General features: G+C 47.7%; 1 protein-coding gene across 1 annotated transcript in view; it reads right to left on the minus strand.

Moving 5' to 3' along the window:
* TBXAS1 (thromboxane A synthase 1) overlaps window positions 1-7,496 on the minus strand; it is a 163,165-nt gene extending 155,669 nt beyond the window's left edge. The window contains exon 1 of the mRNA XM_059396285.1: window positions 7,366-7,496. The gene's annotated coding sequence lies outside the window, so the exon portion shown is untranslated. The remainder of the gene's footprint in view (window positions 1-7,365) is intronic.
* Between the last annotated feature and the right edge of the window lie 19,906 nt (window positions 7,497-27,402).

A 27,402-nucleotide genomic window follows, 5' to 3' on the forward strand; every position in this document is an offset into this window, starting at 1 on the left:
TTTATGTGCCTCTTAGAGTTTTAACATGCTCGTATTTATATTTGGCAAAAGCATTCTGGCCGCACGTGGAGAATTTGTTGGAAAAGAGCAAGAGGAAAAGCAAGGAGGACACTTAGACCATTGATTTGTCCCGAGATGAGCCGGCTTGGATAGAGCAGGGATGGAAGGAAAAAGAAGTAGATGAATTTGAAAGATAGTTAGGGGGCACCTGGGTGGCTCCCCCACCCAGGTTAAACATCTGCCTCTGGCTCAGGTCATGATCCCAGGTCCTGGGATCAAGCCCTGAGTCAGGCTCCCTGCTCAGCCAGAAGCCTGCTTCTCCCTCTCCCTCTGCCTGCCACTCTGCCTCTCTCTCTCTCAAAAATAAATAAATAAAAGATGGGGGGGATATTTAGTAGTAGACCACAGAATTTCCCAGTGGATGGGGTATGATAGGAAAGGGGAGGGAGGAAACAAGTCTGACTCCAAGGCTCCTGACTCGAGCTGTGGGTCAATGTGTAGAGGTGACAGTGAGATGGGGAAGATGGGATATTGGTGGGAAGAATCAAGAATTCAGTTTGGGTCCTGTTTAGTCTAAAATGCCTGGGAGACATCTGAGTGGAGCTATCAAGTTGGAGAAGAATCTTGGCTGAAAACAAAAATAATAATAATGAATAACAACAATGCCATTTATGGAGTAGCAGCTATGGGCCAGTTACTATTCTAAGAGCATTCACATGTGTTAACTCACTCAGTCCTGCAAAGCTTTGTAGTAACTCCCTTTTATAAAAGAAACTCAGACATGGAATGTAGGACTCCAAAGCCCATCTTCCTAATCAAAAGATTATATGCAAGTATGGAAGGCACAATATACAAATAGTATTTAAATCCAGAGGAAGAGGGAAGCCACAGCCACAAATAGGATAGCAAAGCACACAAGGATGAGGGACCTTCCCAGTACTTCCCTTCTCTCCAGCCATGTGCCGTGCCTACCTGTTTTTTATCCCCATTTAGGTGCCACCAACAGCCACACCTATGTACCTCACACTCCAGCCCAGGCCTTTTGATGTCCACTCCCCTCCCCATAGTCTACATCTCCTCGGTCCATATCTGATCAGGACTACACTGAGAATATAAGGGATCTGTGTATTCCTCCCCTAACAAAACAGAGCTAGGCTCCATCTAGGGTCCGGTGAAGTATGGTGCTTTCAATCACAGGAGCCACAGTATGGGGCCTGGGGGCAGAGCTAGCAGGTGTAGAAGCAGCACATCACTGTGGCCGTGGATTCAGAGAGCTGGAAGGACCTCAGATATTACTAAGGCCAGTGTATCTATCAGAGAGAAGCTCAGGGAAAAAAAAAATTTTTTTTTAAGATTCCAAAGTGAAATAAACATGAGAAAATGCTGGTGTAAGCATCGATAAGTAAGCGTATTTCCTGAGCCACCTTTCAGAGACTTGAACTTGCTAATGTGCCTTGTGAAGCTCAGAGAGTGGCATGCAGGGAACGGCATCGTTCTGTGACCACAGAATTCTTGTGAAGGGGTATTTATGAGCACATCCGGATGTGGTTCTTAGGAACGTGCTTTGAGAAATGTGATGGGACCCAACTCTCATTTACAGAGGGAATAAAAACCCAGAAGGGGAAAGTGACGGGCACAAAATCCCGTAGGGATAAAATGTGGTTCTCCCATCTCCCTCTTCAGGCTCTTCATCTAGAACACGCTGCTCACCCCCCAGCCTGAGCCGGGCACAGCTCCTACCTTGTTCCCAGAGCATCTCTGAATCCCAGTGGCCAGTTCAGAGCTGTCTGACTTCCTTGCGGGGTTGCCAGCTCCCCAAGTGACTGAGTTCATTCATTCCTTTCTCTGACTGGTATTTCTGGAGCCCTTCCTATGTGAGTTGTGATTTGGGAGAGCTGTGAAGGCTGGGAGAGATCAGCACCCCCCCCCCTTTCCACACCAGCATCAAAGCAGAGATAAAACTCAGTGATTCCAGATAGTAAATTAGCCAAAATGGAGTGGAAGGATCAGAGATGAACAAGAGCAAGGATTTTTTTATCAGAGAGTAACATGATTAGGAATGTATCACAATTTTGAAATCTATGATGCAATGCAGAGACATTTTGGGGGCTTTCCACAGTGAAGGACAGACTGTCGCCAAGATGCTTATTATAATTAAACATTAGGCCTTTACTCTCTGAATTTTCTTTTCAATGGTATATCTATTTTTAAAAAATCAACTTTCTAGGACTCTCTTAAAAAATTCTGTAATTCCTAGAGATGAACTCTGTCAACAAATTAGCACATATCCTCTTACATCCTTTTCTGTGCAAATACAAATGGAGGTATATTTTTAGTTTTTATAAAAACAAGATCATCATACTCGTGCCCTCCCGCAACTCGTCTTTTTCACTTACTATGGCATGCATAGCCTTCTGCGTCACACCTAGAGATAGATGTACATCACTGGCTTCCTCAGATCCCACAGAACAGTCGTGTTGACTCATTCAGCCTGACTTCGCCGAATGACATTTGAATTGTTTCCAATCATTCCCAACTACAAATGAGGCAGCCATGAACATCCTTGTACATATCGCTATGGCCTTGGGGAAGGACATCCCAAGCGACAGTCTTCGAAGTGGGAGGGGGGCACCCAAAGATATGCATTCCAAAGAGGCTGGTGGATGCTTCCCCGCCCCCCACCCAGAGGTAGTTTCAATTCTCCTTCCCTCAGGCTGTGTGTCGAGCTGCCCACTTACCCTACTTGGTGGGACACCCCACAGAATTTTGCTCCTTCTGTCTCAACCCACCCCAAGTCCATCCCTTTTTTTTCCTACATCCAGGCAGACATCTCCCCCAGAGTTGAGTCAACTGTTTTGACTTAAGTCTTGTGTTTCTTTTTAAAGCTTTCACTCCATAAATTCTGTGGTATTTCCTCCATGTTCTCTGTGTTTAAAAACTGCCTATGCAGATGTCTGAGTGGTGCCTGCCTTCTCTGCTGAAGGCTCCCAGCTGGCCTGCCCGAAGCCTGATGTCTCAGGGCGGTCTGAGGCACAGGAGACATTCTCCCTGCCCAGTAGGGCCCTGAGTGAAAGGACAATGGGTGCTTATCCAGCACCATAGAAGTTCAGAGAACATTTACACAGAACTTCGTTTCAGCCTAGAGCAGCCCAGAGGAGTAGGTAAGCAAGAACTTTCATTCCCAGGCTCTGAGAGCAGGAGGCTGGAGCTCAGAGATGTAACAGGACTGAAATCTGGAGGCCAGGCTCAGGCCCCCATCTTCTGGCTTGAAACCTAATATTTCTGCCCTTAAATCTAAAGTCACATTTTGGCTTAAAAATGCATATAGTTCACCAAGCCAGCCCATGGTCGGGATACAGTTTATCTTTATGTTTCCCCCCTGGGGCACAGAGCTGCTACAGTTAAGGAAGATGCAGGGATGGTGTGCACCTATGAGCTGTTTTATCTCCTTGCAGATGACACTAGGGCCCCTTCTGGAAGGGGAAAACAAGCTCTTCAACTCCATCCAGTATCTTAGAGCTTCTCCGTCCCATTTCTGAGAATGTGGGGTCAGAGGAGGGGGGCTCATCCATTCTTTAACAAACATTTATTGAAGAGTTGCTAAGTCCTGGGCTCCAGGAATTGAATCCCAATGTAGAAGACCTAGGTCTCGCCACCAACAAATGTTCCTCCCAGGATAGGGAAGCAGAAATGTAAATATTTAAGTGTCCTCAGTGTGAAAGATACTGTGACAAGTATGTACGGGGTGGGGGTGGGGGGCAAAAACAGGAGGGAGAAGATTGGTAAAAATTTGAACAGACGACACGTTATCTTTAGACTGGACAGGTGACGTCACTAAGTGATGAGAATGGGACAGATGTGCTTAGCGGAGAGAACACAGCTCACTCTTGCCCTGAGGTATAGGAAGCCGCAGCAAGTAGGGAGAAGGGGCAGGTGCTCAGAGACCAGGTCACGCAAACCAGGTCACGCAAACTTTTGGCCATGCCAAAAAGTTTACACGTTATTCTAGGATCCATGGGAAGCCAGAGGAGGACCTAAGTCGAGCAATAACACGATGAGACTTGTTTTTAGAAACTTCCCTCAGGAGGCAGATGGGATGGGTCAGACCTGAGGTGGGGAGACCAGCGAAGAGGCTGCTTGGCCATCTAGGTAAGAGATACTGGCCTGCATGAAGCCGTCGAGCTGGAAATGGGGAAGAGAAGACTGTGCTTTGGGATGGCTGGGAAGGCAGGATCGACCGTAGCTGGTCATTGATGGAGTATGGGAGTGAAGAAGAAGGGGTTGTTGAGGATAACGCCCCAATTTCGAGCTCCGTTGCTTGAGACCACGCGTGCCATGCACCACAAGAAGGACTGGGAAAGAGGAATGAGTACCAGGGAATGAGTGTGGCTTCAGGGGTGAGACTGCCGAGCTCCTGGTGGCCACACCGGTGAAGGTCCTTAGAAGGCAGCCGGGTCAGGAGAGAACTCTGAAGCAGGCAAGGCTTTTCGTTTCGAGAGCCATCTGTACGTGGAGGGGGTGCCGCCATAAGGACGACATGGCCACAGAGAACAGGTCGGGTGTTTAAAAGCAGGTCATGGGAGAAACACTAGGAACAGCAACTTTGGGGGAAGCGGGGGCATGGCAGCGGGGGTTGATGGTGTCCAAACGGAGCTTGAAAAGCAATTGAGGAGAGGGATGGTCTGAGAGAGCAGGAAACCCCGCAGAGGGACCCCGTGTTCCTGCGCGAGGATGTAGCGCTTGGTTTTCCAGTGACCCGGCTCCTTGAAGAGTCCTCTAGCTTGGAAAGTTACTGAACCCCTCGGTGCCTCAGTTTGTCATCTGTGAAGTGGGGACAGCGGTACGCGCTTCCCAAGGTGGTCATGAGGAAACCAGGGTGCCCGTGGGGCTGCTCAGCCGAGCTCATGACACACGGCGAGCACTTCATATGCGGTCTGGGGATGTTTTCACCAAAGCCACGGGAGGACGGTTGGAAGGAGCAGGAAATGGCCAAGGGCGTGAATGTTGCAGAAGGGTCAAGTGAGGTGGTTGCCGAAGCATCTTTGGATTTGGCAACGTGGGTCATCACGGCCACCCCCAGAATGGCTGTGGCCGAGCGGCGGGCGTGGAGAGGCAGAACCAGGGAGAAGGAGGCTTGGGCAGGGCTGACGCAGCCTTCTCCGTCATCTCTTCGGCCCCATGCCTGAGAGGTGTGAGGTGAGAAAAGACGCAGGTTTGCACCGACTGGAACAGGATTTCCAGGTGCCACTACGGGGGGACCCGCGTGAAGTGAAGCCACCTCCTGCACCAGGAGGCGGGGGTGGGGGACAGCGGCCATCTGTGCGGGTTTCCCCTCCCGCGATGAGGACAGAACTCTCTCCTCTCCTCGAGGTTGCTATGGAGACACGGACAGGTTCGCGAACAGTTGTAAGATCTATGTCGCATCTTGACTTTGTGTTGCTTGTGAGGGCAGGGACCACACTTCACGTATCATTGTGCGACCACACCGCCTGTCACACTGCGAGCGCGTACACTCGCGCGGCTTTAATTAGCATCTGTGAGCCGGTCAGTCCCGAATCTGTTCTCCCAGCCCCGTTCTCGGGGCCAAGGCTCAGACATTCATCCCCTGCCTGCCGGTGCCCTGCTCCCAGATATCCCACAGATGCTAACAGACACTTCACCCTCATCCCGTGCTCCCCATGTCAGTAAGTCACTCCTCCTTCCACTCTGCTCCCACGTCGGAAACTGGGGCTCATCCTTGACTCCCCCCCCCCACCACATCCGTCCGTTAATCACCGACTGCTGTTGTTTCCACCTGTGAGGTCTCGCTCATTCTGGTCACTACTCCCTTTATCCACTTTTTTTTAAAGATTTATTCACTCATTGAGAGAAAGAGCAAGCAATGGGAAGGGCAGAGGGAGAAGGAGAGAGAGAATCCCCAAGCAGTCCTCCCAGCTGATCCCCAAATCCCAGGCGGGGCTTGATCCCAGGACGCTGAGATCATGACCTGAGCCAAAATCAAGAGCCGCTTATCCGACGGAGCCATGCAGGTGCCCCACCTGTCCGTTCTTACGCTCACTCCACTGGCTCCACGAACACACTGGCAAGTGGCCGGCATTGGGCGATGGGAACACCCTCGTGAGGCAAACAAGCTACAGGTCTTCAATCTCATAGAGCTCGTATCTAGAGCAGGATCTACTCCAGTCACCACTCTCTGCTCCCCAGACCCCAACTGCAGTGGTTTCTCAGGGCTCTGTGCCTTTCAGTGTAGCCATCAGTGTTTCTCTGTTGAGTCTGTGCCAGGTGCTGGCACCGTGCTGGGTGTGCCCGAAGATCGCAGAGGCCAGCAAGACTGGGGCCCACCCAGCAAGTGCCAGTGGAAGTCTTTGGCAGCTGCAGGAGGCTAGCTAGCGGTCAGAACACCTAAGATCTGCTGGGGCCTGTGAAAAATGTACTCCCTCCTTCCAAAAGGAGCAGGGAGCCATTGAAGGAAAGGCTTCAAGCAGGAGAGTGACATAATGCTATTCAGGCCAACTCTGTCCCATCTGCTTTCACTATTAAAATGAGTGTGGAGCTCATCAGATGACAGTCTAACATCCACAGGTCACCGGGCGCCCCAGTCACACAGTGGGGGCCCTGAAGCTGGGCTACCGTTCAGACCTTGACTGTGCCTTTCATCAGAAGGCGGGAGATGCCCTTGACCACAGGCTGCTCTTGATACCGCTAATCAGACATGACCCACTCTATGTCTTTCACATCTCCGCTTCTCTGTCAATTTGTGTCACCCATGATCTCAGCTCGTCAGATGTTAGTACTTCCAAAAATTATCATTGGATCTCTCCTGGCATGCCGCGTGGCTGATTGTGGCTACATGTCGGTGATCTCACAGTGTTGCGCCTGTGAACGTGGAGAGTCAGCAGATGTCTTGACTGCCTTAAGGCGAGTCTTGGAGCTTTCAGGCAAGCCAGTGCCCAGATCAGCCATTTCTCACCTCCTATCCCTGGAGGTGGGGCAGGCCTTGTGGAGACAAACTGCCTGCCCACCCAACAAGCAGAATCCAGAGTGATGCGTGGCCGCCGTGGTATTCCCAGCAAGTCAGTACCGCAAAGTCCCCACGCCGAGGAAAGAGGGCATGGGGACACATGCGCGGGACCTGATGATGGGGATCCCAAAGCCGAAGTTAATCAGGAGTTTTGGCAGCAGTGCTTTCAAGGAAATAGATACATAAGCCAGTAGTGGGATCCCAGGCCCCAGAACAGCAATACAGAAACAAGACCGGAATCCCGATGGGGCGGGAAGGGAAAGAGAATGGATAGAATAGAAATAGTAACAAGAAGCCCCCGTGTCTCAAGGGCTTAACCCTATAGGAATCTATCGCTTACTCACCTGACAGTCCAAATGTGGGCGTTCACACAGCCTTCCGCTCAGTGACTGGGGACTCAGGCTCCTTCCGTTCTGGGGCCCCGCCACCCACTACCCGGCAGATGCCTCTGCTGGGTCGTCCTCAACCAGCTGGTGAAGGGGGAAAGGGAAGAGAAAAGGTGTGAGGAAGGTTTTTACAGGTCAGGCCTGGGAGTGGCATGTTTATCAGCTATCCTGATGTCCTTGGCCACAATTCAGACGTGGCCGCACCTACCTGCAGAGGAGGCTGGAAATGGAGAGAGAGAAGTCTGGCAAACACATAGCATTCCTGTCCCAGGTAGGTCCCATCCTGGGTATGCTCTCAGTCCAACGATTTCTGCAGAGGAAGCCAGCTACTAGAACAGGGTGGAAGGTGGCATGACTGAGCCCCCTTCCCCCCAAAAAAGGCCAAACCCAATAGTCAGTTCAGGATCAGGGACAAAGGGCAAGCAGCCTGTAAGATGAGAGGATGCTGCTGTCTGGCGGTGCTCTGGCTCTCTCCCCAGCCCATGTCCCATGGCACTCGCTGTCAGCTGCGGTTCCGTGCTGAAGTCTCAGCCAGGAGCTTTCCCACAGCTCTGTGAACCCGTCGGAGCCGTGTCTGTAAGATTCTCATCTAGAACCAACTAGACTAGACTAGTCCGCCTAACTAGACTGTCTTAAGACGTGGCTCTGCTTGAATCAACCCCCCACGCCCCAAATGGACTATGTGAATCAGACATATTTACTCCACCTGAAGAAGTCAGTTTTGTACCTTGAACATTCTGTCAAGCTCTGGCTTTACTGGTACTACCTTCCCCCCACCCTCCTCATCCACACTGGTTTGTGTGATGAGGTCCCAGGCTGCCTTTTCCCTGCCCACTGGAGTCATGACAGGCCTTGTGCCATTCTATAGTCTCATGTCCCCAACCCCCATCTTGTCTGCAAAACTCAGATGTCACCTCCTCAAGGAAGCCCTCCAGGACTACCCACGATGATGAGCTGTGCTTTTGTGTGCTGCCATACCATCCCAGGCTTTCTCCATTGATGTTGCCTGACTAGTTGTCTATCTGTACTCTAGATGTAAGCCTTCTGAGAACAGAGGGCATGTGACTCAGCTTCTACAGTGTAGCCCCAGTGGCCAGGAGAAAGCCTGCTGTCACTCAGTAGGTGTTGGTGACAGGCGTGAAGGAATGAATGCCTGTGTTTCAGGTAGCAGCCACCAGATGGCAATAGCGCTCTTCGGGTTAGGAAGGTAAAGGGGCGGGCTTTCTGCAGGAGCACCCGAGATAAATTGAGGTTTGTCCCCATCATCCAAGCACTTGACTGTCTTTCTGTGAAATGTACCAGTTAGCTGAAATAACCACAAAGTCTCCCCAAAGCCCATACGGAAAGGAAAAGGTACAGAGAAAGAGCCGTGGAGCTCTTGCGCCCTTAGGACGGACCCCTCTTCACGTGATCCCAGTATGGAGTTACTGAACTCGAAGGCCTGAGAGCGTCCAGACCCCTGAGCGTGTGAAGTTTCTGAAACTGTCCCCGCCTGACCCCCGCGTGGCTGCCTGTACCTGTTCCGGGTTCGCCGGCTCTAATTTTACTTGCTTATCTTATCGGGGGTTTGCCAGTGGACCAGTTTGGCTGGGGAGGAGGGTTGATGAAGGCTCGTGAGAGATAAGGTTGGGGGGAGGGAGAGGCCAGCGGGAGGAGGCCTCCGGACACCAGGCTGGGCAGCGTGGACTTTACCCCAAGCGCAATGAACCACCTGGCGAAGGTTCTTGTGCCCCGCGCGTCTGCACACGCGTGCTGGCAGGTGCCGAGCATGCACGGGAGGGAGGGGACCTGCAGTGGGGAGGGACGGACAGGTGCCGGGCGGTGTGGAGAAGGACAGACGGTGGGGCTGGGGGACACTGAAGCAAGGGCGGCCGTGGGGGGGGGGGGGGGGGGGTAAGGGAGTCACTGTAGCAACCTAAGATGTAGGGCCGAGGCACCTGACTGTGGGGGTCGGGACAGCGGACATCCGGGTGGATTCGGGTCAGTTCCGCAGGTAGCGCAGCTGCAGGACTGGACGACTGGTTGGGAAGCAGAGGGGGAGAAGAGAGTCTCGCAAGGAGCCCCACTGTTGGACTAAGCCCTGCCTTTGTACAAATGAGAAAAAGGGCTGTCTTCTCGAGGACACTCGACTTCTACCTGCTGTCAAACCGTCTTGTCTGCAAAGCTCCTAGGTGACTAGGGCCCCTGAGTGAGTCGGTCTATGCCTGCCCTGCTCCACTGGGGTGGGACCCTCAGGGTTCCAAGCCTGGATGCGGGAAACAGGACTGGGATGGCATTTCTGAGGAACAGTGGAGGGGGGCTGCTTTTAAGAGAAGGAGTATCCTGAGTTTCCTACATCTCTAGCACAGTGGTTCTCAAACTTTGGAGGGCATCACACACACATGGTAGAGCTTGCTAAAACACTGGGAGGTAAGTGTCTGGTTTAGCAGGTCTGGACTAGGGCCTGAGAATAGGCATTTCTTCCAAATTCCCTGGTGATGCAGATGCTTCTGGTTCTGGGACCATTCTCAGAGTCCTACCCAAAGCAAATGAATCAGAATCCAGGTGAAGAAAATCTCCTGGATGTCCTCCCTGTCCCTACAGCTCAGGTCAGAATGCTGCTCTATAGAGAGCTGCAGTATACTAGCAAACTGTTCGGCTTCTGTTCCTGAATTTCCCCCATTCTGTCTCTAACGCTCTCCTCTTTCCCCCAGGAGAGGATTCAACTTCCCTTCTTTCCCTGATCAGACACCATAGTGGCCCAGAACTGTCCAGTCCTCCCTAAGAAGCAATGTGACTATTTGAAACTATGTTCTTTCATACTATCTTCTTGCCACTTTGCTTTTTCTAGCTCTTCCAGATATCTTCTAGATTTTCCAGAAACATCTATGCTGCACATCCTGTGGGCAGGACATGCCTGCTTACTGCTTACCTGCTGAATAGGAGTTCCCCATTCCGCTGCTTCTCTTTTCGGTCATGACCTCCTCTTACCCCAACCCTGGTCTCACCCCTGCACTCTCCAGTCACCCAGGGTTTCAGAGTAGACATCTGTCTCACCTGACAATATGATTATTCGAGGTTCTGCAGAAACTAAAAAAAAAAAAAAAAAGTGTGTCCTTTCTCTCATTATGGTAGTAGAAAGAAGAGGTAACATAAGGTGTGTGTGGGATAGAAGTAAATATGGGTCTGAAATCCCACATAATTACATAATGGAGAGGTATTGCCAAGGTAAATTAATAAGAAAACAGTTGGGTGATGTTTACCAACAAAATCAGTTTGGGGTGTGTTAGTCCCTGTTTTTGCTTTGTCAAATGAACCATGAATACATCTCCAAAGAGGCAGTCCCCTCATGGAGTGACCGTGTTTCTCTGTCTGCTTAGTCAGGCGACCTCAAAACTAGGGAAATTGCCAAGATAAGGGCTGAGAGCTCCTTGGGGCTTCTCGACCACTGGCAGCTTTGCTGGACGACTCCCCGTCCAGCTGGCTGGCTGACGGGCTTTCTCGTGTCTGTCCTGTCTTTCCATCTGTCCTGCTCCATAAGCTACCCTCACAGGCCTGAAATGTCTGCCTTGAATCTGTATTCTCTTACATCAAAACACCTGGATGATAAAACTGAGATTCAAATGATGTTCATTGTCGGTATCATGGGGACCCCTTCCCCTCTCTCAACAGGTTTTGTAACTGAGTCAAGCCACCTTGGATTTGAGACAGGAGTTAGGCTCGCAACTGAGATCAAAGAAGCCAGCACGCCATTAACCGTTTAGAAAACAGTCTGGAACCTTCGCTAGGTCAGGAGCTCAGGAATAGACGCCAGGAGAGGAGGGTAGATAAGAAAAGTGCCCTGTGCTCAGGGACCTTGCCCCTTGGCGACCCAGCACTCCAGACTTGAGGCAAAACCACAGGATGCAGAGTCTGGGTGAGGACTCCAGGTCAGTGCCAAGAGTCACCACCTTTGGCAAAAGCCAGGAAAATCGTCTTGGGAAACCAACGAAAGAGTACAGGCTCTTAGTCAAGTCTTCCACCTTTATAGCATCCTGGGCACCTAGTCAACTGACCTCTGCTTGATTTCCTCCCACTTTGGGAGGAAATCACTTCCTTGTGAGGCAGCCATTCCCTTGCTGCAGAACTTTAGAAGAGGCTCAAGATTTCCCCCCAGGCCATTTCCTCACCTGAACAGTCACTCCCACATCTGTTCTTCCGTCTGAGAGTGGCAGCCCCCTGTGATTCAGGCACAGAGTGCCCACTTGACCAAGCAGTTACACTCCATCTCAGTCAGGTGCGGTGACTCTTGGCAAAGACAAGACTAGCACTAGGGCTGCTCAACTCCTGGCCTAACTTTTTTTTTTTTTTTTTTTTTTTTAATCATACAGCTCAGCCATTGCATTGAGAGCAATCCAGACTCCAGATTTCTGAATTCAAAATGTACCGCACTACTGACCTTCCCAACAAACTTGGGTGAAAAGGGGAAGTGAGCTGAGGGTCAAAGGGAAGCCAGCTCTTCAACTCTAGCTAGAGCTACGGAGCCAGAGGCTCTTTCTTCCTGCTGGGATGACTTCTCAGGGAAGGGCTGACACTCTCTCAATGTCATTGTGCCTCACCCAGGAAAGACAGGGAGCAAAGGTGGCGCTGGAGGAAGGCAGCATCAGAGCCACAGGAATAGTCCAAAAGGAATGCCACCCACAGGAGGCCAGACAGAGAGATGACAGCCAGATCCACACCAACAGACGGGTCGCAAAGACATCGCTGTGCAGAGTAGAGAAGAGATGGGTCGAGCCAGCTCCTGTGTTGCCTTCGCCTCATTCATCCTGGCTGGGTTGGAGTCTGGGTCCCAAGTATCACAACTCTGATTCATGCCTGCTGTTGGCCGAAAATGATGTACTTTCTACCTGTCCTCATTGAACCTAGTGACTGTTAACATCTAACACAGTTTTTAAAAAAAGATCTAGAAAACCCACAGTCCGTGAGTTCTAGGGGTCCTGACACAAGGTCAGATAGTTTCAGTTACATAACTGAGAAGAAACAGTTATGTGGGATTCGGGAGCCCCAGTCGAAGGTCTGAGGACAGTTTCAGTGGCTATCGTCCATAAGTCTATGATGGATGTTTTTATTCCTAAGAAGCAGAGTATTAAAAAAAAAAAACAAAAACAAAAACATTGGGACTAACCTAAAGAACCCTACACTTTGTCTTTCATCTCTGACACTTTTCAGGAAGCCATTAGCAATCCAGTGGGCAATAGATTTTCCTCAGCCCCTTGACCAGAAGCATGTTTTCTTTGCCAACATGCAGTTGGTCCTTCTATGGTACTGTGGAATGACTGACACATGAAGGAAATGATATACTGCCTCCAAGGAGGGTAGTCAAACATCAAGGACATCATTGACCCAGTCCTGGAAGATCTCTGGAACATGGCATGTTGGAGGACTGGATATGAAAGGTCCATGGCTTGCCCAAGATGTTCTTCTCCACTCATTGTCCTTAAACAGAATGGGTTCCTCCTCAGAAGATGCACCAAGTGACCCGTCAAGTGTTTGCAGACATTTGAAGCGCTTTGAATGGGGTAGTAACTGTTGTATTTCACGGGAAGCTAACCATGTACCATGTTCATCAATGCCAGGACACCGAGGATCCCCATCTTCTCCCCGCAAAAGAGAGTTGGGAATGTGGTGAAGTGGTACAGCCCCCCTCCACTCCTTTCAGGTCCTTTTAGTCATCTTGAAACTAGTCTCTAAGAAGAGTACTCTCTTTACGCCTAATCCACAAAATGCAATACATGGCAAAAGACGTGTTTTTGCGTGGACCCATGGGGAAAGCAAAGGAAATTTTCTTCCACATACTTGTCTGAACTTCCAAAAATCCAGAATGAACATGTATTACTTTTGTAAATGGGGGTGAGGGGAAGTTCTGGAAAAACGTTCGATTTGGTCTGCGAGCAACTGAGATGAGGCCAACGGTGCAAGGAAGGCATTCGGTCACTCCATCGCCGTTTCTCCGAGGGCCTCACCCTGAAGATAGGGGGTCAGTGTCATCTCCCTGTGCTCGTGTGTATCTGCTCAGGAGGAACCCAGCATTGGCCACAGAACGTGGAACATTCCAACTGAAGTATCTTTGCCTTGGACAGCGCCTCCGTGTAGCTTTTTACGGGGCGCGGACAAAGGAGAGCACTCTCAGCATTCCTCTACGCCACCACTTCTCAAGGATGGCGGCAAGAAATAAATCCAAGGTACTGAGCTTCCACCTGCAGGAGACTGCTCTGTGGCATGAATTCTAGTTGTGCCAAGACTAGCACTTGAGAGCCTTGAATTTGGGAACGAGAAGTCACTGTGCCCAGATTTATGACGTTCCCGTGTCTCACCCACCAGCTCCAGGCACGTTCCTGAAATTTATGAAATACAATTGCTCTAAAGGGTGCAGGCCAGGAAGTGCGTGGTTGAAATATTCCACCTGGCCAGAGACACTGTCTGATTTAAGGCTTTGCTCATTTTAAGTGGGGGTGGGTGGGTAGTTCTCATTCACAAGAGCGGTTTTTCCAAGCCGTCTGAAGCGTCATCAAGCAGTCAAATCCTGCTTGAAACGTTCAGAAAATATCCCTCACCAAAGGTCATTTGCTGTTTCCATCTTTAGGGTTAAGTACTCCTGTGGCTCTTGTCTGAGTGAAAAAGTCCTTTCCTTTTAGTTCTTCTTTTCCTTCCTTCCTTGCTTTAACAATTAGTTATTGACTCCATAGACCGTGTCTAGATTTTCCTCACAAAAATACGTTCCACAGTTTCCCTTTTCAAGAGCCCCAGTCATGCCATGGGATCATCTCTAGTCCAGAATTGTCAAGAATGACAAGAATGAACAGTCAGGTCTCCCAAGATGTTGCTTGCAAAGACGTGGGAAGAGCCTGTGCATGCCTTTCTGTCCTTCTCCAGTGGGAATAATTTGGCTTTCAGACTAATTATGAGGCACAGCTCTCTTTCTGAAACGTCTACTGAGAACAACTTTACCCCCATCACCCACACCACACCTCTGCTCGTGAACCTCAGACTCTTGGGAAACTTCTGTTCACCTCAGGTGTGACCCATTATCCGCTGTAACAAAGAGCAACTGTATGTGCAGAGTACATACACATTTATACCCAGCAGAGGCAAGAAATAATGTTTCCCTATAAAAACAGATTTTTTAAAGAAGTCTCAATATTTTCAGGTCGAGTCCAGTTCTTTCAAATTCTACTTACTCGAATTCAAATTAAATTCAAAAAATTAAAACCAAAAGGCTAAGGTCACTCAGATGAAATTCGTGTGACCTCGGGCTTTTGCGGTCGCTTTTCAGACCGATATGTGTGTGCAGGCAGAATCTTAAAGACACTGAGCTTGTCTTTAGAGACAGAGTAAAATCGACATAGGTTTTATAAACACTTAATTCCTACGAGACATGGGCCCAGACTAGCTGGCGTAGTTTGGGTATGTGTGATAGTGTTGGTTTTCACTCTGTTATGATTTGCTTTTAAATATTTATTTGTGAAATATAAATCTTGCTCACATTGAAGTCTGTTCTGAAGAAGTGACTACTGCTTCTGCTATTGCTTAATGGAACTGCTGAATCTTCTTAGAAAACAAAGAGATTCCGTTATATAAACAAGTCATCCCAGTGAAGCATAAAATAACAATTCTAGAGAACGCGCAGCTACCACTTCCCTGTGAGGCTGGGGCTAAGTTCTGCAGATGTGCGGTGAATTCGGTATCCGGAGATAATAGCCTAGGCGGTTAATCAGCTACCAGAGATGTGAGCAACTCGAAAAATGCGGAGGAATTAGAGTCTGTGTCATTAAAACAACAAGCGCTCACTTGAAAAATTGAAAAAACATCACCAGCACCATGAGTACATTTATAGACTCCTTTTCCACTGACCCATTCCCACTGCTAATACACCTGTTACATGACAGACGCTTACTCGCTGTTCTGTTCAGGCCCACCAGAGAATGCTTCCTGGTGGACTGTTCTGGTTTTCTGTCAGTCAGCATGATGACTTAAGATGTTCATCTCATTCAGCGGAAAAGACTAGGTTTGAGCATAGAGGGCCGAAGGACATCCAATGTACAACTGTTTTAAATGATCCTTTTCCCACAAGTGGTAAATTTGCATCCTACAGCACAAATATGGCAGTCATGGACAAGGGGACTCCATGTCTGGCGACTGGTTGGGAGAATATGCCCTTTCCTACCTCCAACATATGAGTAAACTATGCATAGCTACAGATGCTCTAGTCTATTGTGTCAGCTAATGCAACCCACAGGTTGATGAACCAATGAAACATTGGTTTCATTGAGACCTGGCTCACTGTTCTGTAATGCAGCCCATAGCCTTAGTGAATCAGAAGGGAGATGGGTGAGGGAAGGAGGAAGCGAACAGGAAAGACATCATCAGTTTTTTCAACAACAATTCACAGAGCGTCAGCTAGGTACCAGGCACTGTACTGGGATTAAGATGAAGGGGACACTGCTCCTGCCCTCAAGAAGCTCTTGCAGAAGGAGGGGAGAGACAGGTGGAGAGACAGATCATGGCCACATGAGCCGTGTAAGAGCAATGACGGAGAGCAGAGCTGACTCTTAAAGGAAATATAAGCATTGAACAGATGTCGGTGGAGAGGCGGGGTCTCTGAGAAAGGGGTCATGGGCGCCCTGGAGCTGGCTTGAGTGGGCTCATGAGGACCAATCATTAAATGTTCAGGCATCTTGCAAGCAGCCTGTTACACGCGGTCATGAATTATTAAATAGTAAATCATCAAAGTTATTTTAATTATAATTACTAAAACGTAAATTATGTAAGTTTGTGATTGAATAAATCATATTAAAAATGAAGACAATAAATATTTAAAAATGTACCGCTCCCTGATTATTTTGCCTCAATTTACGGTCATCTGTGCCCTTGAGTTTTTTTCCTATCGTACATGTCTGGTGAAAACACCGTCTAATTGTGGCTACTATCCACCTCTTCTCAACGCTACGTTCAACGACATCATATACGTTTGCAGTTGGCTATGGTGGGAGTATTTATGCCAGAAAGGCCTCACATGCTACCGATCAGGTAATATTTCCTACCCAGAAGGCTACTTACCAGCAGGCAGGGCACGAGGTTATTCAAGATGGAGCTGGGCAGAAAGCAGGGGACACAGTGCATCAGGGAACAGGGAGAGAGGATACCAAATCCCATAGGACCTGGTCCACGTTGAAGAGCCGGAGCTAGAGGATTCAGAGGACTTGTGTGGTTTCTGGTCTATGAGACCCAGCAGAGAGCTGGATGTGCAAAATGGTCTCCAGCTTCATCTGGCTGGAGACCCTGAACCGAGTACCATGGACGTGAGGATGGTGGCAAGAACTTGAGTGCACAGGGCCACCAGGAGAGGGTCTAGAGGAAGAAGTACGAGAGGCTGGGGGAGCAGAGGATGGAAAAGGAGTACGGGAAGAGGTCATCTGGAGAGCCTCCATGAGAAAGAAGCGTACTGGACAACAAAAGAGAAGAATGTGTCAAGAACCAGCAGAGAGAGAAAGGGGAGGAGAGAGACCTGGTGGGAGAGCAGCAGAGCACAGGCGTTCGGCTCCCAGCCCCAGAAACCACTGGGAGGACCGAAACCATCTCTTTAATAAAAATAGGGGCAACTCTTGCTCTGTGGCAAGGAAATACTAAAATATGCCAGTGGATGCCCCACTGAGAACAAAGCCACGATTTGTTCTTGATATTAGAGCAAGGAGGGAACCCAAATGAGAAGGAGATCCAAAATTCAACTTACCAGAAAGTGGTGTGTGTCCGGGGATGGAAGAGGACCAAGGGAGCCTCACGCCTCTGTCGAGAAGTGAGGAGGGCCCGGGAGAGGCTGCCAAAGGAGGACGCATCCTTCCTCCACCAGAGTCAGGAACGAGGCACGGCCAGTCCAGGAAGGAAGCCCTCGGGCAGCTGACCTCCCTCAAATATCCTGAGCAACCCCACCTGCTGATTTCAACCGATCGTGTTGCAGAAGGTCATCGAGAAGGCATGACCTCCACAGGATCCGTGAGTTGGACGTGTGCAGTTGGAGCACCTCACCCGTCCCCTGTCCGTGGAATGCGCCTTCTGCCTGTGGTTCGGTAGTGGGAGCTGTGTTCAAGGTGTTCTTGAGGCCTGCTCTGAATATGTGAGTGAGGCCCCTTAAGGATGCTGAGAGCCACTGGCTTGTGTCGCCGGGGACATGCCTCTAGGTAAGATTCCCCGCTTAGTACACCTGCCGCCTGGCAGTCTGCGCCAGAAGAGGCAGCTCTGTTTCTTCTGTGTCGGCCTGCTCTCTGGTCTGGGGGTCAGTTTGCAAACAAACACGCAAGAGGAAGACCGAGGTATAAACGAAGACTGTGCAGCCGTAACATAGAATATAACATACGAGCTGGGAACATGGATTCCTGAGCCATATTGGGTCTGAATCCTGGTTCTCCTAATGATTTGCTCGGATAATTTACTTCCAACTGAGCCTCAGTCTGCAAAATTGGGCTAATGATAAAATACACTGCATAGAGATATTGTGGAAATTGAGTAAGGAAATAGACAGGAAGTAGTCACAGCAAGGCCTGGTCTCCAGCTGGCGCTACTGATGAGAACAATTATGATTCCCCGTTAGGACACCTCGCCGCCCGGGGTCTCCTCCCCACACCCGTTCAGGCTGTTGGATCGTTGTCCTCGTCTGTCTTCCATGCGTGGATCCACAGTTTTCCAGAAGCTAGAATACAGCAACGTACACTTCCCATGCAAACTGCATTCACTCCTCAAAACACAAATATCATTCACCTTTCTCTGAAAATTTAGAACTTTCCTTTCGGTTCCTGTCCTGTTTCTGGGTCACCATCAGGAGCATGAATTATGGTTGGCTCGAAACGACCTTATTTGAAATCGCGTCACCTTGGTTTGGGGACAAATGTGCTCTATATCATAGGTCCTACACATCACGTATGATGTATAGACACTGGTCGTCTGCCTACCAGGTTTCTAGTCTCACGCTTCTCAAAATTTACCCAGATCTTTTTGTTTTCAGTGTTAACTGACTAACATTTTGTTTTCTGCCTTTCCGTTCTCACGTCCCTCGGAAGCCATCTGGTAGGCAGCTAATAATGTGGTCTGCACAACGGTTTACCTGGTTTTGCTGGCTCGGGGCTCAGTGAACACGGCCCCGCCCCTTCGGTCTCCCTGCGTGTCCCGGTCCCGTTCGCCTCCCCTGCTGACAGTCTCCTTCTCCCCCTCTGCTTCTCCCTTGTTGTGTCCTCTCTCCCCGCTTCCTCCTTCCTTCTTTCCCTTCTGGCTTGCCTTCTTTCTCAGTGCGCCTGCTGCATCCATCTTCTCCCCCACGGAGCTCATAGATTCCGAACAGCACTTGCTTGAATCTCATTGTCTGAGCAATGACTGCCCTCCCTGACTTCTGTCTGTTTAAAAAAAAAAAAAAAAAAAAAAAATTCTTGTCATCCAAGCTTCATGACTGCCTGGATTCCAGATAAACTAAGATTTATTGTGTGTACACAATGGCGACCCCCAGGCTACGCACTTTGAATGCATATCATGAGCATGCTGAGGAGAAGAGTTTAACCAGCAGCCTCTTTGTTTTATCTAGAAAGCATTATTTTTATAATTATGGATAAAGGTAAGAAATGGTGTCAAACGAATGCTTCGTGCGGCCAGATCGGTGATTGAGGTCAAAGGAGTCTTCGTGAGGGCCGGGGGGCCCTTTTTAGGAGGCTCGGGTGCCGTGTGGTTCTCAGCTGGGAATGGACACGGGGGGCTTGAGGGAAGCCCACTTACCGCCTGTGAGTCTTTGTTTGCTGACCTTTAATATTCTCTCTTTCCTTTCACCTCAAAGCCAAAGAGCGAACAAGAAGGGAAAGAGTTAGAGTTCACGGGCTTGCTGGAGATAGGACAAGATGGCTCCAGATAGAGGGAAAACTTACCTTTTCCCATTTCACAAGGAAGCACTTTCCTGCCCAACAAGCTGAATCACTACATGTTTAACCCAACCTATTTGACAGAATAATAGGACTTTGGAACAACTCCTGCCATCATTTCAGCCTTTTTACTAACCAGGCAAGAAAATGTTATGTAAGGGAATTTGGGAGCAAATGGCTAATCCTGTGGCCAAAACCCTTGCCAGCTCTCGGAATCATCAATTTGGGGGGGGGGGGAGTCACCTGGGTCAGCCACCCCCCAACAATGTTCCTTCGAAGTTGAGTTTGGCTCCATTTGAATTTGGTCCCATTACTCACTGAACTGATTTTCTGGGGCTCCGAATACTCCTTTTGTTCCAGGTGGTTAGGGCTTTTCCTCAAATTGTCTGTTGAGAATATAAAGATAGAACAAGAAGAGAGAACTATTTTAAATGACGACAATGTCTTTGTAGGCCCGTTTCCGCTTATGTCTAAGACTCACTAATTATACTTTAATGGATTTTTTTTTCATGTTGAAATTCGCGTGCTCAGTGTTGAGGCTTCCATTGACATTAGGATTGGACTGAGGCTGTATCATGAGAACATATCTTACTCATTCAGTTAGTTCATTTAAAAATCCTGCATATTGTGTCGACACGATGTCAAGCAGCAGGTTTCACACCAATAGACACATCTTTTGGAAAACTAAAATACATACATTGCTTTGGGGGAGATGAACAGTCTTTATCCCAATAGTCATTAGAGGCTGCAGTCAGAAATCTAAAACTCTTTTTTTTTTTCTTAAATTAATAGAGTTTATTTTTTAGTGTAGTTTTAAGTTCACAGAGAAATGAGTAGAAAACACAGAGCGTTCCCATATACCCCTGCCCACCCTGGCAGCTTCCGCTGTGATTGACATCTTAGGTTAACGTGGTGCATCTGTTATCATTGACAAGCCAGTATTGATATGTTATTATTAACTAGAACCCACAGTTCACACCAGGGTTCACACTCTGTGTTGTTCATTTTACGGGTCTCGACAGCAGTAAAATGACGTACCCACGATCACAGCCTCAGACAGCACAGTTCCACTGCCCTAAAAATCCCCTCTCCTCTCCCTGGTCATCCCTGGAAACCACTGATCTTTTTAATGTCTCCATAGTCCTGCCTGTTCCTATTTCAGAATGTCACGTAGTTGTAATTATACAGCACACAGCCTTTTCATACCAGCCTCTTTCATTTATTAATATGCATTTAATATCCCTTCATGTCTCCTTGTGGCTTGATAACTCATTTATTTTTATCACTGAGTGATACTGCATTATATGGTCGTTCCACAGTTTGTTTATTCAGTCCTTTTCTTTCTTCAATTAAATACCCCCATTTACATTCTACCTAGTTCGGTGAGGGATACCAAAAAAAAAAAAAAAATCTAAAACAGCTTTATTTTCAAGGTTACTCTAATTATGAAGATAAGATATATGTTAGGCAAAATAGTATAGAAGTATATTTTAATGCATCGAAGTTTATAGTTGTCAGCCAACAAATAGGATCTAGAAAAGCAGTGTTTCCAGGGGAATATAAATCTCTCGAAATTAGGCATAGATGTTTTGTGTGTATGTGCTCAAGGCCCAAAGTATTCATCAGATCTTCAAAGGGATGTAGTACACCTCCTCCCACTGTCATGAACCCCTGCAAAAATGAGGAGGGGTGTGAATCATCATCAGTTGCTTTCAGAGCTAGAAAAGAGCGCATGAAGATGGTAGGGGCTGATCTGAAAACCAAAGGGTGGAGGTAGGATATGGTTTGGTGAAGCAAAGGATGAGGAGTAAGGCAGGCTATGAAAGGGAAGTCTCTCAAAGTCAAGGAGGTATTTAGTTGGGGATTATAAACTGTGGAATGTCTTGCTCACCGCCAATAGAAAGTGTCCCATGCCACGTGTGAGTGGACACATAGGGTGCAGGTGCACACACATGCATGACTTACAGAAGCAACACTACACACACACACACACACACATCCTTTGCCAGCTCTGTATTGACAAATCCCTCTCTAAAAGGCTTTAGATTAGCAAGTCAATATGAAACCATGAACCCTGATCAGGAAAGAGGAAAGGGCAGAGGGGCAAGGAGGCATGATTACCTCTGCTCTTTCAGGCTGATCTCAGCAGTGGGCAAGCTTTGCTCATTTTCACCTCCGTAGCGTGGACGACAGAGTGCCATGCAAACTGTAAGGCACTTTGTAAATGTCCCCACTATCATGCTGGCCCATCTGGTGTGGAATAGGTTTCCTTTTCTTCTCTGCCTTTCCCAGCCAAATCCATCCCTAGAATCTGGCTCAAAATTCAAGCTTTCCTTTGTTTGTTCATTTCTCCTGGTCTCTCTTTTGTCTTTAACTACAAGGCTGTGAGACAGAGCTACTCACCAAAGGACGCTCTACACTCTAATGGTGTCTGATGCAGAGTAGGTGCTCAATACATACTTTCTAAATGTACTAAAGACTAATAATAGAATTCCTGCTGGGATGTTTTATGCTGTTTTTCTTCCTCGTGAACTTTTAGTTTGTGCCATTCACATAGTAGATAACTAGTTATGTATATAGAAACTGTGATCCGATTTGAACATCTTACCTAGTTGGCCTTCAATTAGGTGGGTTGCAGACAAATGACCCACATGGTATAGGTCAGATAATGTCACCCCAAGTATTTGTATTTGCTCTTCTTTTCCTTTGCCATCTGGACTTGGTTTCTTTTCTTTTTTTTTTTTTTTTTAAGATTTTTATTTATTTATTTGATAGACAGAGAGAGATCACAAGTAGGCAGAGAGGCAGGCAGAGAGAGAAGGGGAAGCAGGCTCCCCGCTGAGCAGAGAGCCTGATGTGGGGCTCGATCCCAGGACCCTGAGATCATGACTTGAGCTGAAGGCAGAGGCTTAAACCACTGAGCCACCCAGGTGCCCCTGGACTTGTTTTCTATTAACATTCTATTATCCAAGCTTCAAATGATACTCAATGATTTTTACAACTCAAAAAATACATTCTCTAAGGTGATCTCATGGAGAAGCATAAAAGCAACCCCTTCTTTCCCCCTCATCTGCCCACCCCAGCAGAGCTGCCTTCATAGCTAAAACCTCGCCTAGGCACCTGCAATCATCTAAACCCATAAGCTGCCTCATCCCTAGTGACTGAGATTCAATCACCCACCTTCACTTGGTGGAATTCCTGAAGAGTAACCACCCATGTCTCTATTACCCTTCAGTTGATTGGTTGGTTTTATTGTCACTAGACTGTAGGCAGATGTTTGGGCCAAATTCTCTGCTAAATTTGACTTAAAAGACAAGGTCATCAACCTCTGGGAACTGCAGAAAGAATAGACAAGGGAGTGAGTGATAACACAGGTCAGAAACAAGCCACAGAATGATAATGGGTGAGGCCAGATGGGTCTTTCAATCTCAGAGGGATTGTATCTCTGTAGAGTCTTGTGGAGCCAGGGGTCCATGTCTCAGCTTTGTGGTTTTGGTAACTCCGTTTTACCAGTTTACCCAAGAGCTATCAGCAGCCAACGAGTTGATTCATTCTAACCAAACCACAGACTGGCTTTGTTGTTTTCCCTATCCACGGCCCCAGTGTATTACTTTAGAGTGAGAGATATATCCTTCCAGGGCCCAACTATTTGGGCTCAGGACACCTACCTTCTGAAACACATGGAACTGATAAATTATATTACTGAGGAGGAGAGAGCTTGCTAAGCATGGAATCAGAATCTTGGGGTATACTTCTACGAGGAATAGTGCAACTTAATATACACACAAGCCCTGCCCTGCTTTGGAAAAGATCTTCCCAGGGAGAAGAATCCTCCAGTGTGGAGAAACACAGACACATCCTTCCTCTTCTTCTCTGCTCTCTTCTTCTTTCTTCTTCTTCTTCAATTCTTCTTTCTGTGTTTCATGAGGATTACCATCCCTTCACCGATGTCATTAGAAAATGTCCTTTGTCAATATTTTAAAATTATATTTAAAATTCTTTTAGTTACAAACTATGTGATCATGCAAGAAATTAAAAAAAAAAAAACTTCACAGACGTGTAAAGAAAAAGTGAATCCTCTCACATTTCTACCATAGTCTCCATTCCCAACTCAGTGCTCATATTTAGTTGGGGATTATAAACTGTGGAATGTCTTGCCTTCTGCGAGTACAGCCTTCTGCTCCTTTCACTTGGGCCAAACAAAGATACACAGCATAGTTAGGGATTTTTACATTTCTTTTGTAAATATGGGGTTTTGCAATGCACTTGAATCTCAGACTTAGTTCTTCTCATTTGATGTGTCACGGTCACTCTCCCTAGGTCAATGGATAGAACTTAAACTTATTATTTTGAATAACTACATCATATTCCATGGAATGGGTGGATGTACCCAGTGTCTTACTTCCGGGCAGTGTCTTACTTCTAGTCTTTAGCCACTATACAAACAATCAAGTTTGAAAATACTTGGTGGTCAAGGTGCATCAATGCCTTTTCCAAAAGAAATGGTAATTCCAGTTCTATAAGCTGTTTTACACAAGTTACAGTGAATTTTGTTGACTATTTCCTAATGACAGAAAGATAAGGACTTTATTCTTATCAGAAACCTGCATCTCCTAATCACATGAAGGGGCTGTTAGACTCATGGGATATGCATTCTTATAAAACTTCAGCCACACCGGGAGAGGTCCTCTGATTTAAGCATTTTGCCCATTTCATAGCATGGGAGAATATTTGAGCTGGCCTAGCCCAGTGGGCACTTAATAAATATTTGTTGAGTGTTCAATACACAAAGGTCATCTGGTGTAAGTTTCTCATTTCACAGATGGGGAAATTGAAGCCCAGAGGGTTAAATGAGGCACAATTAGGGTGTAAGGGAGGAAAAAGTCTGAGTGATCTAAGTTGCAAAGCAATCTGGGAACTCAGAGTTGGAAGGTGAGGATTTGGGCAGGTAGAACAGCCGTGTATATGGGATACACACATGAGAAGAGGCAGATGAGAGAAGACTTACAAAATTGGTGCACTAAGACTATAGTTCTTCTCTGAAGCTTTGTTGGATGAGGCAGCCAGGGTTCCCATTGAAATTTCTCATTTTAATTATTTCTTGAGGCTGAACCTCTGTTTGAATGTGACTCAGGGCAGAACTCGGACCCCTGACAGCTTAGCTTTCTGCCGCAGGGGTGGGGATGGTGTGGCATTCACCAGAACGTTCTCCTCCGTTGGACGCTCAGATGGACCCATTCGCCAACCACCCTTTGTAGTTAGATGAGGCCACATGACTGAGTTTGGCCCGTGGACTGTGGACGGAAGACAGGATACCACTCCCTGCCTGGCCCATAAGAATCTGGGAAGCAGGGAAGGACTCCGAGGTCCCATGTGCAGGTAGGGGAAGCGTGGATCCCTGAATCACCGCGTGGAAGGCCGCCTGCTAAGCACCCATTCTGGACTGCTTTCAAGAGCGAGAAATAAATTTCCACTGTGTTAGGTCACTGTGAGCATTTCTCTGTTCCAGGAGTTTGTGCCACTTAAGTGTTCTATTTAATTAACTACAATAGTGTTCCTGCATTGTGTGTGTGTGTGTGTGTTTAATGAATGACCAGATATAAAATCCAGAACCAATATCAATCAATACTATTATTATATTTATTATTACACATATATAAAACGTATTAACTATATTATAGTTATTATTACACACTTTCTTAATATTGACTAATTGATACAAATGTAATACAGAGTCCTAACCCGCCTACCTTATCCATGAGAACGAATACATAGGTGCAAGGGGGAAAAAAAGATCTGACGTTACAAATTTTCCTGCTTCCCGTGGAACTTAAGTTAGTTTGATTTCTTTTCTCCAAGAGTTTAAGGAATCATTTTTCTTCTGGAACCCTGTCTTTTTTGTCAGTTCGTGCTTGCCTAATGACTTGCACTGCAGAGGTTTCATTCTCTTGACGGGAATGGAAAGTTTGTCAATAATTTTTTCAGTTTTTCTCGCTTTAAAGGAGGATAAAAGAGTTATAGGAAACAATTGGGGAGAGTGAAAGAAAGGGGAATTAAAAGCAAATTAACAGGACCTGGATTGTCCCTTTTCCCAAAGCCATGCCAATACTGTTAGTAATGGTGGTAAGAGTGAGGAGTAGTAAAAGTTTGAATGTTTCATTCAGACATGAAGCCCAGAGGCTCCTCGTGGTCCCTGCTGGCATTTTAAGCTAAAGCAACTCTGACTTTATAGCTAAGAGGAACCGTTTAGCGAGCCTGAGGTCTTGACGCAGCAGCGTGGGATAGACGGGTTCCCGCTTGGTCACAGGTATGTGGGATAAAGGGGAATTAGTGTGGACGGCTACGCATGCTTTGTGGCCAGGAGGAAATAATGGCAGGTGTAAACAGGTGACTTTGGCATGTCGTCCACGGGTCTCACTGACCGTATTCCTGAGGCTGCATGGCAGCAGTGGGCGGATGGAAAAGTTGCATGAAAAGACCTAGACACAATCTAGGAAAAAAAAAAATGCTCACAGGATTACAGTGATTTGAGACCATGGTAAAAAGGCGATCAGATCCTCGCCACTGAATCACACATTTTACTAACAAAGACATTAAACATACTAAAAATTATAGGCATTTTCTGTCATTTCTCAAATTATGACAAAGGAGACCAAAAAGTGAATATGTGTGACCAATGGGTGCCAGTCTGGGTGGGAGTGATACGCCTTCACTCCGCGGACTCCTTCCGCACACAGGCAGGGGTCGCACAGACAGAACTGGAGGGAAGTGTTCTATCTTCTTTCGGTAACAGTTTATAAGGTGGGTCCTTACCCAGACTTAAAACCTTACAGCTTTTGTTTTCCAGTCCTTCCTGTTTCTCCCTCTCCACCCTCTTGGACTCCTGCTCAGAAATATTCCATGCTTCTCCTCTGCTTGTGCAAATAGACTTGGTACCAAAGACCCTCCCCAACCCAGGCCCATCTAACCGGAGATGTACTTTTTAATCCCCTGTTGCCCAACACCTACCCCCTGGTGGGACCGGGCAAGCCCCCCGCAGTGCTCCCTGATCATTCCTTCTTTCCCAGCCCTAAGCCTTTGCTCCTCGCTCCTCCACACGGCCAGTCCTGTGGTGCCCTGGGTGGGGGTTAGCATTGAGACCACGCAGGTCTGGCTCCTGGCCGAGGGCAGGGCTTCATGGACTCAAGAGCACGGGACCATGACTAGAGCTTGGCTTGATCCACGGCTGTCAATTTCTTGAAATTCTTAATTTCTGAAGAAGGGGCCCCCATCTTCATTTTGTCCTGGGCTCCACAAATTGCGCCGCCAGGCCTGTGGGTGGAAACTATGCGTGTGGGCTACTCCGACACATGGCCTTGTGTTTTTATTTAATTAAAACGAAGACAAAGGTTGAACTTGACCTGGAGCCCTTTATGTGTGTGAAGCGATTTTACGAGCATCGCCTCATCTAAAGCCGCCTGCCTACCTTGGGGACGAGGAGGACGCCGAGTGCCCGCAGCCATTGTGGGTTTTTAGGCATTTCGGATTCACTGAGATCAATTTTCTGGTTTTCCTTTCAATTTTTCTTTTATATTGTTTGTTCATCCCCAACCCTTCTTGCTCTAGTTCAGAGTAGCCTAAATGTTCACTGTACCAGTGCGCTTTCTTAGCCGCTCTGACAAAGTACCATGAAATGAGCGGGCTTAAACACCAGAACTTTCTTGTCGCACTGTCCCGAAGGTGAGAAGTCTGAAATCAAGGTGTCTGCAGAGCCACTCTCCCCTGAATGCTTCCTTGCCTCTTCCTAGCTTCCGGAGGTTGTGTGGCCCTCTCTGGCCCTCCTTGGCTTGTAGGCACAACTCTCCCATTCTGTCTTCACATGGCATTCTCCCTGTGTCTCTGTCTTCACACGTTGTCCTCTTTGCCCACCGACTCCAGTACATTCTCCTCTTTTTTCTTTTCTTAAGGGATGTATTTATTTATAAGAGAGAGAGAGCAGGGGGAAGGGCGGAGGGAGAGGGAGATAAGTAGATCCCCACTGAGCTTGGAACCCAACATGAGACTCGATCCCAGGATGCTGAGGTCATGACCTAAGCCAGGAGCT

This window comes from Mustela nigripes, chromosome 4 (assembly GCF_022355385.1).
Source record: "Mustela nigripes isolate SB6536 chromosome 4, MUSNIG.SB6536, whole genome shotgun sequence".
NCBI lineage: Eukaryota > Metazoa > Chordata > Mammalia > Carnivora > Mustelidae > Mustela > Mustela nigripes.